This window comes from Delphinapterus leucas, chromosome 2 (assembly GCF_059928025.1).
Source record: "Delphinapterus leucas isolate spDelLeu-1000000601 "Yukka" chromosome 2, BTC_Dleu_Yukka2, whole genome shotgun sequence".
In the NCBI taxonomy this organism is placed as follows: Eukaryota; Metazoa; Chordata; class Mammalia; order Artiodactyla; family Monodontidae; genus Delphinapterus; species Delphinapterus leucas.
In genome coordinates this window covers 153,893,371-153,905,960 of record NC_143130.1, presented here as the reverse complement: position 1 = coordinate 153,905,960, position 12,590 = coordinate 153,893,371, and positions in this window count along the sequence as shown.

Genomic DNA, 12,590 nt, shown 5'->3' with positions numbered 1-12,590 from the left:
CATGTGGACCACCTCATGCTGCCGCCCATGCTCTCACACAGGCCACCATCCCCGGTGAGCATCCAGCACTGATGCGGCACCATCTTGTGACAACCCCTGCCTGGCACTTAGGAGTGCTTCCTCACTGGACGTCCACCGATCGTTCCAGCAAAGCTGAAACAAACTTTCTGCAGGACCTGAGTGTTGCTGTACATTCACATTTATCTGCTGGAAGAGTTTATCAGCTGAATAACCCGAACAGTCTCTAGGTGACCAATGCAATTAATGCCCCAACTTCCCATGTGCAGAAGAAACTGAACTTCAGACCACGAAAGCTAGAAGGGCCTTAGGGGCTCATCTGGCCTACCCTGCTTAAAAGAGGAAGGAGGAATGAAGCCCAGATGCGAGGCTTTGCACAGACCGTGGACAGCTTAAGTGGGACAAATACAGCATCACACAGCAATGGAAATTCTCTTGCTCCATAAGGACATTACAGCCCATGGTCACTCTTTCACAGATAAAGGAATTCATGAAATCAACATTCCTTTCACCTACTGCTCCAACACAAATTGTGCCTTGCTCTGAGCATACAGGCAAGACATCTGCAAAGCTGAGTAACTGTATCTAGCTTCCCAGCTAGTCAGAGTCAAGTCTTTGAAAGGATGCCAAAGGTGCGCAGGCCAGGATAGGCGTCACAGAGCTTGAGCTCTGTGCTCTGATTAAGGGGTGTCTGTGACTTCGTTAGTTTACTTCTCTTCCCTCTGTGCAAAACAAGTTTCCACATTTAATTACTCCACTTCCTTGACTTTTCAGGTCAGCTGGATCAGATAAGATGAAATCCCTAAATTATTGCTAGATGTATCAACATAAAAAGGTAGGAAAGACGACTTTCTTTTGAATTTTCTCTTACTCCAAATAGCTAAGAGGAAAAACAAAACAAACATACTCAGCCCAAACCAGTCTTTTTGGGCTGCTTTAAGGCTATTTGTAAGTGTCCTTCATCACATCCAACTGCACTCAGATGATCTTTGCCCTATTTTCTCCCACAATGTTCTCTTTACAAAAATGAAGGACTCCGCCAAACCTCAGTTTTAAAAGCAAGCAAGCACTGAGTATCCTGAGCAAGGGCAATCAGGCATCTGTGTTTGGGGACAGAAGAACCTGCTGTCCAGAGTGACATTACATAGTTATTTAAGACATTCATGGGAAACAATTCCAAGTTCACATGATTGTCCAATATGAACAGCCACTTTCTGTCCCAAACCTGAAATTCATTAGCTTTAAACACTGAGCCAAGCCACCTCCAGGGCAGTGAACCTTGTCCCAGGGACCAATTAGATGAAATGTACAAGCTCAAATTGAAAACATTTGGGTACTGCAGTCTTTCCAGGAAGTGTTCTCTAACCACTGAACTAAACACACAAGAATGCATAAATATATATGCTCTGCCAACAGAAGAATTCTAGTTTACTATATTTTTCTGTCTCTACCAGGTATGGTGGGAACACATTCGAGCATAAGCTGAGATGGTTATTGTGTTCTTTTAGCCGTCATAATATTGCCAAAGGTCTGCTTATTCTTTCCATCAAGGTGTTATGTGGATATACCCAAATTAGACATGCTCAGCGTCTGGTCAAATACTGCGTAACTGTCCAATCCTTCTTTGTTGGACAGCAGGGGCTGGACTGTGGTTTAAGATGATGGCATTACTGAGGACTTAATGTCCAATGATCAATTGAAAGCAGGCAGTTAACTGGCATTCCATGCAGAAAAATGTTAATTAGGGCCATTTATTTCAAACATGGTTGTATATAGTATACACAGCTCCAGACCAGATTCATATGGTGAAGGGGCGAAAGGCATCTCCTAGGTATATAAGGGGGTACCCGAGCCATTTTCTTTCCATCAGAGGAAGGGCATACCTGGCAGCGATAGCACAGCACTCTTTAATAAAGTTCTGCACTCCAGACCCAGGGAGGTACACAGGTCCACTTTTAAAAATTGTCTTTGTTTTCAATGACGTAATATAGAATCCTCAGAAAAAATAGTTTAAAATAAGGCTTCCATAACATAATTTTACATGTGCCTTTAAGAAAATATTTCTTTTAAAATCTTTATAAAATTTGCTGAAATTTTGGTAACCAGTTTCCTGGATGAAGTATATATTCTAAATGTTCATAATCTTTATTTTATTTTTATTTTTTGGTGGTACGCGGGCCTCTCACTGTTGTGGCCTCTCCCGTCGCGGAGCACAGGCTCCGGACGCGCAGGCTCAGCGGCCATGGCTCACAGGCCCAGCCGCTCCGCGGCATGTGGGGTCTTCCCGGACTGGGGCACGAACCCGCGTCCCCTGCATCGGCAGGCGGACTCTCAACCACTGCGCCACCAGGGAAGCCCTTTTTTTTTAAGTGAAGTTGATGTGTTAGTTTCTGGTGTACAGCAAAGTGTAAATGTTCATAATCTTTGATTCTATCTTTTTTCTTTTTATAGTTTTGAACCTTTGCTCTGTAAAGCAGATCAAACATAGTTTGATGATGCATGCATTCAAAACAAAACAGAAATTTTAAAAATCCATTGATTTTTTACACAAACTCTATTAGGTAATTTGTTATTTCACATAATACATGTGTATTTGTATTTCATACAATGTAAGATCATTTTCTCAGGACTGAGAAAATCAGAAAAGATAATGAGATAAAGTGATGAGGGGGAGAGCTAAAGTTATAGTTCTGTCAGGCTGATGCTTGTGACAATATGGCAAATACAATACTTCTCATGAAAGTATAAACATATTCTTGGTCAGATTTAAGTATATACAACACACACTGTAAAGACTGAGCTCTGGTTACATATTTGAGAGCATTAATAATGCATGCTGTATCTCTGAGGTAGATCACGGTACCTACACTTAAAACTGTGTACTAAGTGCTCACCCATGGAAAAAGACAATTCTTGAAAAGGGTATTTTTCAGGGGTAGACAATTTCTATAGACCAGAAGAAGCTCTTTCAGACTATATAAACCTAAAGAGTATAACCAAGTGTCCAGGAGTTGAATGCTCAATCATATTCTTTTAGAAAACCAGATGCTAGGCCCCAGAGGAAGAAGGGAATGTCTGATGAAACGTTGAGGGCAGGTACAGACAACGAAAACAGTATAGGAACACCCACTCCAAACCCCACCAGTTTCACATGTCCATCTACTCACACTGAGGAGTCTGCCTTCTCTTTCACCAAGGGTCTCTCGGGGTTATTTGTTTCTAACAATCTTACCCTTCACACTGACAAACTCTTGTTTTGCCATTTCCGAATTCTCCAGCAACACCCCTCAAGCAAACGTCAGGTCCTAGAGGCTTCCCTTAGAAAACCCTTTTTCTCCCCATATTTACTGATTTCTGTGGCTCAGACTCCTTATCTCCTTGACAACTGCTTCTCCTTAACTAAGTCTGAAAAGTAAGCAAGCACTGAGTACCTCAAGCAAGAATGTCGTCTCTCCCCTTCCCTTTCCCCCACTTTATCCTCAGCTATCTGATCTGCTGCCCCCGCTCCACCTTCACTTTCCCCCTCAACCAATACCTTTCCTAAGTAGAGTTCTGTGGTTAGGTGCATGAGTTCTGGAGTGTCTTGTCATTCTGGCTCAAGTACCTACCAGCTCTGATCTCTGCAAGTTACTTATTCCCTTGGCCTCAGCTTTTCCATTTGTAAAACAGAGATAATAAAATAGTACCTACCTCATAGTACTGATCTAAGTTTTAGGTAAAATCATACATGAAATTCTCAGCACACTCCTAGCGTACAGTAGGTGCTCAGTAAATATTATTAGCTACATTATTACTCAGCAGTCATAAACTGTTAGCAAGATCATGAACTTGTACTCCTAACAGTGAAGAATTATTTCTTAAGAACGGCACTGATGTGTGACATTACTGATATAAAACATATTCTGAATTTCATTTTTACTATAACCATGTAGTAACATGTACTAGTATCTGTAAAGATAGCAAAAAACTTAGCTTTAAAGTGGTATGTTAACGTTTTCTGAGAGGTAAACAAAACCCAGCCTAAAAAAAAAGCCATGTGCCATAAACTCTATATGCTTCCCTCACTCTTTATAACAATCCTATGTTGATGTGCTGTTTACTTGACACATGACATAGCTATTATTGCTATTTGCTAGTTGGTTGCTAAGTCATCAACCTGCTTTTCTGTAGGCCAATACATTGCCTTTCTGACACCCTTTTAATTATAAGCTTTGTGACTGATGTAGTATTTCTAAAATTATTCAACTTGCTGTCTTCAGCAACTGCTTTTTGAGGCTGTATCAGTATCCAATGGATAGACTCTTTTTGGCTTGAGTATTTTCTGAATTAACTTCTGCCATTTATTCAAAACATCTTTGTAGTTGTTCCACTTGTTAAAGAGGCTGTTTCATTGTTTTCTTGATTGAGTGGGTGGGTGGGTAGGGGGAGCATGTACTGACACAACCCTGATTTTCCTCTCTTAACCTTTAAAATCTATTTACATTTCCACAAAGATAAGCTTGCTTTCTTATTGAAAATAACCTGACCTCTTTTCTGGTTTTTTCATTTAATAGTCATTAAAGTTGATTATTTTCTTCCTCTGCTCTTTCATGAATATGGGTCGGTGATTACCTTTTTCAGAAAATTTAAGACTCTAAATGTTTTTTTGGCTACTGTTTCTAAATAAACTGACTTTTTCAAATCAAGCTTTATGAGACAGTAGGATTATCAATTTGATGCTTTGCTGAATTCTCACTCTATTGAATCCCTAACAAAAAAAAACACAATTACATTTGGTAGAATACGTTCTTTATAAATACCCCAAAGCTGCTTTTATTCAAGATTACTATCTTGGTGTTTAGATCCTTTATTCCTCATCATATATCCCCTTACTTCACCAGGGCTGAGCTTACTGACTCTGGACCAACCAGAACAAACTCCAGAACTCCTCTCCTATGGAACTCTTGCCAAAAATAGTGTCAGAAGTAAGAGTTTCTAGAGAAGAGAATGGGGTGCAGGTATTAGAACAGAACACACATATGAACAGTTTTTGCTAGACTGTAGATTTGTCAGCAAATCCTGGGAACAGAAAGCTTAAAATCACTGGACTTACATTCCTAAACACCTTAGTTTTGCTATACTAGATGCAAAGATAATTAAAATCCTCACACCATGTGAATGGTAGTTATGATAATGTATCCTTTGTCTCTTGAGTGAGGCAGAGTTTAATATGTTGACAATGCTGAGAATATGCTATTAAGTGACAGTTTTCACTTCTTCACTATAGAATCGTGCCTATTCACTTCAAATGTATCAGGGCATTTCTCTGGCAGACGGACAGTCTTCTCACTGTTTCAGGAACTAGAAAAATGCACTATTTATTGAGCAAATCTCAAATGTTCTAAAACTTGGCAGAAAAAGAAGTCCCAAGCATTCGGTCCATTGCTGTTGTACCAGAACTGGTGAATTTGCCCCCAAAATGAAGATCAATAACAGATTTTTCGGCTTTGGGGTATGTACTTAACAGTTCACTTCCTTTAAATAAAGTGACCACAATTTACCTTTTCAAAGCATAGTTACTGAGAAACACACTTGTATTGATGATCCCATAAAAAAAAGACCAAAAGCCACTTGAGGTTGCAAAAGCTATGTGGCACCTCCCAGCAATACAAAGTCCTGAACTCAAGTTGGGGATGGGACTACGAGCAAAGTGACTCATTCCATATCTTTTAACAGTTCTTCAAAATCCCATGTGAAGTACTGTATCATGATTATGGTAGTGGTTACACAAAGCCACACATGATAAAACAGCATAGAATTACACACACATACACACTTGAGTGCTTGTAAAACTGGTGAAATCTGAACAAGCTCTGTGGAGTATACCAATGCTAATTTCTTGGTTCTTATGTAAGATGCTAACATAGGGGAGGCTGGGAGAAGGATGCATGAGGACTTCCCTGTACATTTTTTTTTAAAACTTCCCATGAATCTATAATTATTTCAAAATAAAAAGTTAAAGAAAAAAACATAACCCACATAGAATCAGAATCTTTAAGAAAGGGTTCTATTGAAGGAGAGATGTACTCTAAGGAAGAAGCATATAAAGGCCCACACCAGCACAGACTGGAGTGCTTCTATAAGGACACAATTTTCATTCTGTTAGGGTCTGTTTGGTTTTGTTCTGTTCTGAGTACACAGATAATCGAACTATCAGCTAGTTCTGCTCTTTGGGATCAGAAAGAAGTCATGGAAAAACAACCTGTCCTGCGTGCTCACCACACTCCTCATCTACCTACAACCTCCCCACAAATCACATTTCCCCTCTAAACTTCCAAGTTTAAGTAACATTGTACAGCAATTCATTTCTTTGTATTGTTAGGAATCTTCACCACAACTGTGAACGTCTTGGCTTGTTTTCAGGCCCAGGGGCCCATATGTGTTTTAGATTAAAAGACATTTTAAATCTTGGCTTTATTTGCTCCCAATAAGCCAGATTCTTCCTGTGCCTAAGCTGTTCCTTGGCTATCAAGGACCTTTGGAAACTACACTAACTCTTTCAGGCTAGGTGGATTTTATTTTTCACTTTAGGAGTTTCCTATTAACAAATAGCCTTCCTACACCTCCAATTTCTTCCACACTTGCAAAGTTACTGACAGACCAGGGCCTTTGGAAATTGTGATCAATGAACCTACCTTCAGACGGAGATAAAATAAAATTTAAAATCTCCTTTAAGCCTACCAGTTCTCAAACTTGGCTACACATTGGAAGTACCCAGTGGACTTTAAAAATTACCAGTGTCTGAGTCCCACCTCTAGATTCTGATTTAATTGCTATGAGGTGTAGCCTGAACTTTGGGAGTTTTAACAGATCCCTAGATAATTCTTATATGCAAAGTTTGATAACTACTGCTTTAGCACACAACTCTTCACATGGAACACTTTTCACATTTCATCACTCTTCCAAACATGCATAAAGAAGAGAGTAATCATATGCTTTAGTGCTCACGAAATATAAGCAATTATTCAACTTGAAACATATCAATTCTTGGATTAGGGCCTCCACTGTCAATACCCTTCCCTGACCATACAACTTTGGGAATGCCTTGTAGAGGCCCTACTGACACGCTCAGGTTCATATCCAATGAAAGTGGAAGGCTCATATGAAAAACAGGAGATCCTCTCTTTTCCTCTCTCTCCCCCTCCCTCTCTGTCTCTGTCCTTCTATATATATATTTTTAAAAACACACTTTATTTTTTAGAGCCATTTTGGGTTCACAGCAAAATGGAGCAGAAGGTACAGAGATTTCCCATATATACTCCCTGCCTCCATTCAAGCACAGCCTTCTCCATTATCAACATCCCCACCAGAGTGGTACATTACAAATGATGAATCTACATTGATATATCGGCATCACACAAAGTCCATAGTCTTCATTAGAGTTCTCTCGGTGTTGTACATCCTATGGGTTTGAACAAGTGTATAATGACATGTATCCACCATTACTGTATCATACAAAATAGTTTCACTGCCCTAAAAATCCCTCCTTTTCCATTAACCCCTAGCAATCACACTAATCTTTACTGTCTCCATAGTTTTGCCTTTTCCAGAATGTCATAGAGTTGGACTCATGTAGCATTTTAGACTGGCTTCTTTCATTTAGTAATATGCATTTAAATTTCCTCCATCTCTTTTGATGGCTTGATAGTTCAATTCTTTTTAGCGCTGGATAATATTCTATTGTCTGGATGTACCACAGTTTATTTATCCCCTCACCTACTGGAGGATATCTTGGTTGCTTCCAAATTTTGACAATTATAGAATAGAGCTGCTGTAAACATCCATGTGCAGGTTATTGTGTGCCCATAGTATTCAGCTCCTTTGGGTAAACACCAAGGAGTGTGACTGCTAGACTGTATGATAAGAACACGTCTACTTTTGTAAGAAACTGCCAAACTGTCTTCCAAAGTGGCTGCACCATTTTGCGTTAATACCAGCAATGAATGAGAGTTCCTGCTGCTCCACGTCCTCACCAACATTTGACACTGTCCACGTTCTCGATTTTGGCCATTATATCAGGTGTGTAGTTGTACCTCATTGTTTTAATTTGCATTTCCCTAAAGACATATGACGTGAAGCAACTTTTCATATGCTTATCATCTGTATACCTTCTTTGGTGAGGTGTCAAGGTCTATGGCCCATTTTTAAATTGGGTTGTTCTCTTATTGTTGAGCTTTAAGACTTCTTTTTGATTTTGGATAATAGTCCTTTATCAGATATGTGGTTTGCAAATATTTTCTCCCAGCCTGTGGCCTGTATTTTTATTCTCCTGAATGTGTCTTTAGCAGAGCAGAAATTTGAATTTGAATGAAGTCCAACTTATCAATTCTTGCTTTCCTGGGTTATGCCAAGATCATCCAGATTTTCTCCTATGTTCTCTTCTAGGAGTTTTACAGTTTTGTGTTTTACATTTAGGTCTGTGATCCACTTGGAGTTAATTTTTGTGAAGGGTGTAAGTCTGCATCTAGATTCACTTATTTGCATGTCAATGTCCAGTTGTTCCAGCCCCATCTGTTGAAAATACTATCTTTGCTCCATTATATTGCCTTTGATCCTTTGTCAAAGATCAGTTGATTATATTCGTGTGAATCTATTTTGGGCTCTCAATTCTATTCCATTTAATTATTTTTGTCTGTTCTTTCACAAATACCACACTGTCTTGATTACTATAGTTGTATAGTAAGTCTTGAAGTCCAACTTCAAGTAAGTAGTACCAGTCCTTCAATTCTGTTCTTCAATATTGTGTTAGCTATTCCAGGTCTTTTGCCTCTCCATATAAACTTTAGAATCAGTTTGTTGACACCCACAGAAAATTTTGCTGAATTTTGATTGGGATTACATTGAATCTACAGATCAATTTGGGAAGGACTGACATCTTGATGATATTGAGTCTTCCTATCCATGAACATGGAATATCTGTATTTAATTTCTTGCATCAGAGTTTTGTACTTTTTCCTCATATAGATCTTGTACATGCCTTGTTAGATTTATACCTAAGTACTTGATTTTGGGGGGTGATAATGTAAATGGTATTGTTTTAAATTTCAAATTCCACTTGTTTATTGCTGGTACATAGGAAAGCAACTGACTTTTATCAATTAATCTCGTGTATCCTGCAACCTTGCTATAATTGCTCCTTAGTTCCAGGAGTTTGTTGATTCTTTCAGATTTTCTACATAGACAACCACATCTTCTGTGAACAGCTTTATTTCTTCCTTCCCAATCCATATACATTTTGTTTCCTTTGTCTTACTGCATTAACTAGGACATCTGATACAATGTTGAAAAGCACTGGTCTGAGGGGACATCCTTGCCTTGTTCCTGATCTTAGGGGGAAAGCTTCAAGTCTCTCACCATTAAGTATGATGAAGTATGTTAGCTGTAGGGTTTTCATAGATAGTCTGTATCAAGTTAAGGAAGTTCCCCTATATCCCTAGTTAACTGAGAGTTTTACCAGGAATAGGTTGGATTCTGTTAAACACTTCTTCTACATCTATTGATATGATGTGGTTTTTCTTCTTTGGTCTGCTGATATGATGGATTATATTAACAGATTTTTGAATGTTGAACCAGCCTTGCATACCTGGTATATTTCCCACTTGGTCGTGATATATAATTCTTTTTCTACACAACTGGATTTGATTTTTTTTTTTTTTTTTTTGTGGTACACAGGCCTCTCACTGTTGTGGCCTCTCCTGTTGCAGAGCACAGGCTCCAGGCGCGCAGGCTCAGCGGCCATGGCTCACGGGCCCAGCCGCTCCGCAGTATGTGGGATCCTCCCAGACCGGGGCACAAACCCACATCCCCTGCATCGGCAGGTGGACTCTCAACCACTGCGCCACCAGGGAAGCCCTGATTTGCTAATATTTTGTTGATGATTTCTGCGTTTCATGAGAGAAATCTGTAGTCTGTAGTTTTCTTGTAATGTCGCTGGTTTTGATAATAAGATAATGCTGGCGTCATAGTATGTTAGAAAGTATTTCCTCTGTTTCTATCTTCTGGAAGAGATCATAAGGAGTCGGTATAATTTCTTTCTTAAGTGTTTGATAGAATTCCCAGTGAACCCATCTGGGCCTGGTGTTTCCTGCTTTGAAAGGTTAATAATTATTGATTTATTTAATAGAAATAGGCCTATTTAAATTGTCTATTTCTTCTTGTGTGAGTTTTGGCTGATTGTATCTTTCAAGTAATTGGTCTGTTTCATCTAGGTTATCCAATTTGTGGTCAAAGAGTTGTTCATAGTATTCCTTTGTTATCCTTTTAATTTCCATGGAATCTGTAGTGACATCTTCTTTCATTTTCAACATTAGTCATTTGTGTAAGGAATATTCTTTTTTTTTTTTTTTGCGGTACGCGGTCCTCTAACTGTTGTGGCCTCTCCCGTTGCGGAGCACAGGCTCCGTACGCGCAGGCTCAGCGGCCATGGCTCAAGGGCCCAGCTGCTCCGCGGCATGTGGGATCTTCCCGGACCTGGGCACGAACCCGTGTCCCCTGCATCGGCAGGCGGACTCTCAACCACTGCGTCACCAGGGAAGCCCAGGAATATTCTTTTAATAAAAGTTTTAATACCTAAATAAATGAACTAGATTCTCTTAAGAAAACTGACCTTCACTAAAACAATATATATTTTTTTTTCCTGAAAAGGACACAGTATCAAAACCTACACTTTCCAGGATTACTCAAACTAGTATTTTAAAAAATGTGTGATGTGAGAAAATATTTTCATGGTTCCTGTGGATTCAGCTGTTATAATTCCAAAGGGAGCAGAGAAAGACTTGGAAAAAAGAACTTCATGATTAAGGGAGATTATCTTCTCAATTGGAAATTTAATTTCCCCACCACTGTAACACATCATCCAAAAACTTACTAATTTTGAACCATGGCTAGAACTCAGAACCTATTTTGCTTACCCATATCAATTCCAAATTAACTGAAAAGGCAGAATTCAAATGACAGCAGCACAGAAAACTAGAATTCTATAATACCAGAAAAAAGCATTTCTTTTGAAACCCTGGACATTAAGTTCGGACTCTCTCTAAAACACATGGATAGATAATTATTAGGAGGACATAAAAAATTGTTTCCCTGTGGCCCAGTAATTTAGTTCTGTATTTTCCCTGGAAGATTTGAAGATATACCCCAAAAGGGGCATTTACAAGGATGTTCAAAGCAACATTGTTATGACAGTGAAAAATTATCACAAATAAGGGAATATAATCTATGTTATATACCTATAATAGAATATACACATACACCTATGTATATGTGTACATGTATATGACACAGTGGGTCTGCAAAACAACGTGTAAAGAATATCACTCATGGAAAAAAACAATAAAACTATATCCTTATAGATACATGTATATGTATACAAACGCACAGAAAATGGTTTGGAAAGCCACACTCCAAAATGATAACAGTAACTACCTCTAAGACTTTAAGGTGTCTGTTGCTCAATGGGGGGTTTTAGTATTATATGTCATATGTTTTTTTAAATAATGAGTTCATATTTTATGGCTGAAATGAATTTGAAAAAGATAATGCCTCAAAACATACTTTAAGAAATCAAACATATCAAAAGTATACCCACCTTGACACTGATAGGTGCCAACAAAGAAGCCGAATGACACGCATCCTCTTCCCCCAGAGGAAATAGTAGAAAGCAATGGAGAGTTAAGAGAACATTCTGGTCAAATTTGCATCCAGGTATGGCTGCTTAGCTGTTCCACTTAACCAAAGGGAATTCTTGCTGTCTTCTTTCTGTGGGGCAGGTGTGTGCCCACTATTTAATTGTGCACACATAAGGTGCTTACCTGCATCTTGATAAATGGAAGCACTGGAAGGATGTTAGCCAAGGAGGGGGGCAATACACATGCTTCCATGTCAAAGCAAGCAATGGACAAAAATCAACCCACTGCAAATTCAGCATCAGTACATTATGTATGTATTACCATCTGGCTCAATGAAAACAGAACTGCTCACTCCAAGACATCAGTTAAAAGGTGCTGGTCAAAATATTTTTATACCATCTATGTGATATAACCTGATGTTTCCTTTCCTATAGAATATCTTCTTTGCAATAACTGTCTTTCAAGATTCACCATCCCTTATGGTATATGTCAGAAGTCCCAAAATGATGGCTGAAATATGTGACTTTCAGATGTGATTTGTTTTCTCTCTACTGTATTGTCCCCATGGTATTTTTGAGAAGACTATTTCAAACAAAAATCCAGATTTCTACTTTATCTTCATCTGGTAACACTGGGTCTACCTTGCTTCATGGCAACCACCGGCTGGAGAAGAACTGTCTCACTGAGATAGGGCAAGCACTCTGCAACAGCCCAGTCCCCACCATGCCTTACTGCCTCCCCAGTACTGAGGCTGAGAGTCAGTTGCCAATATCATTCTGTTTCCACTGCTGTTTTTCTCACAGGAGAGTTAGGGATAAAATTAATACTTGTACTTACATTTCTACCAAAAGTGGAAAAGCTAAAGAAACAGGGTGTCAGATGTTTTAAGAAAAATGGAAAAGA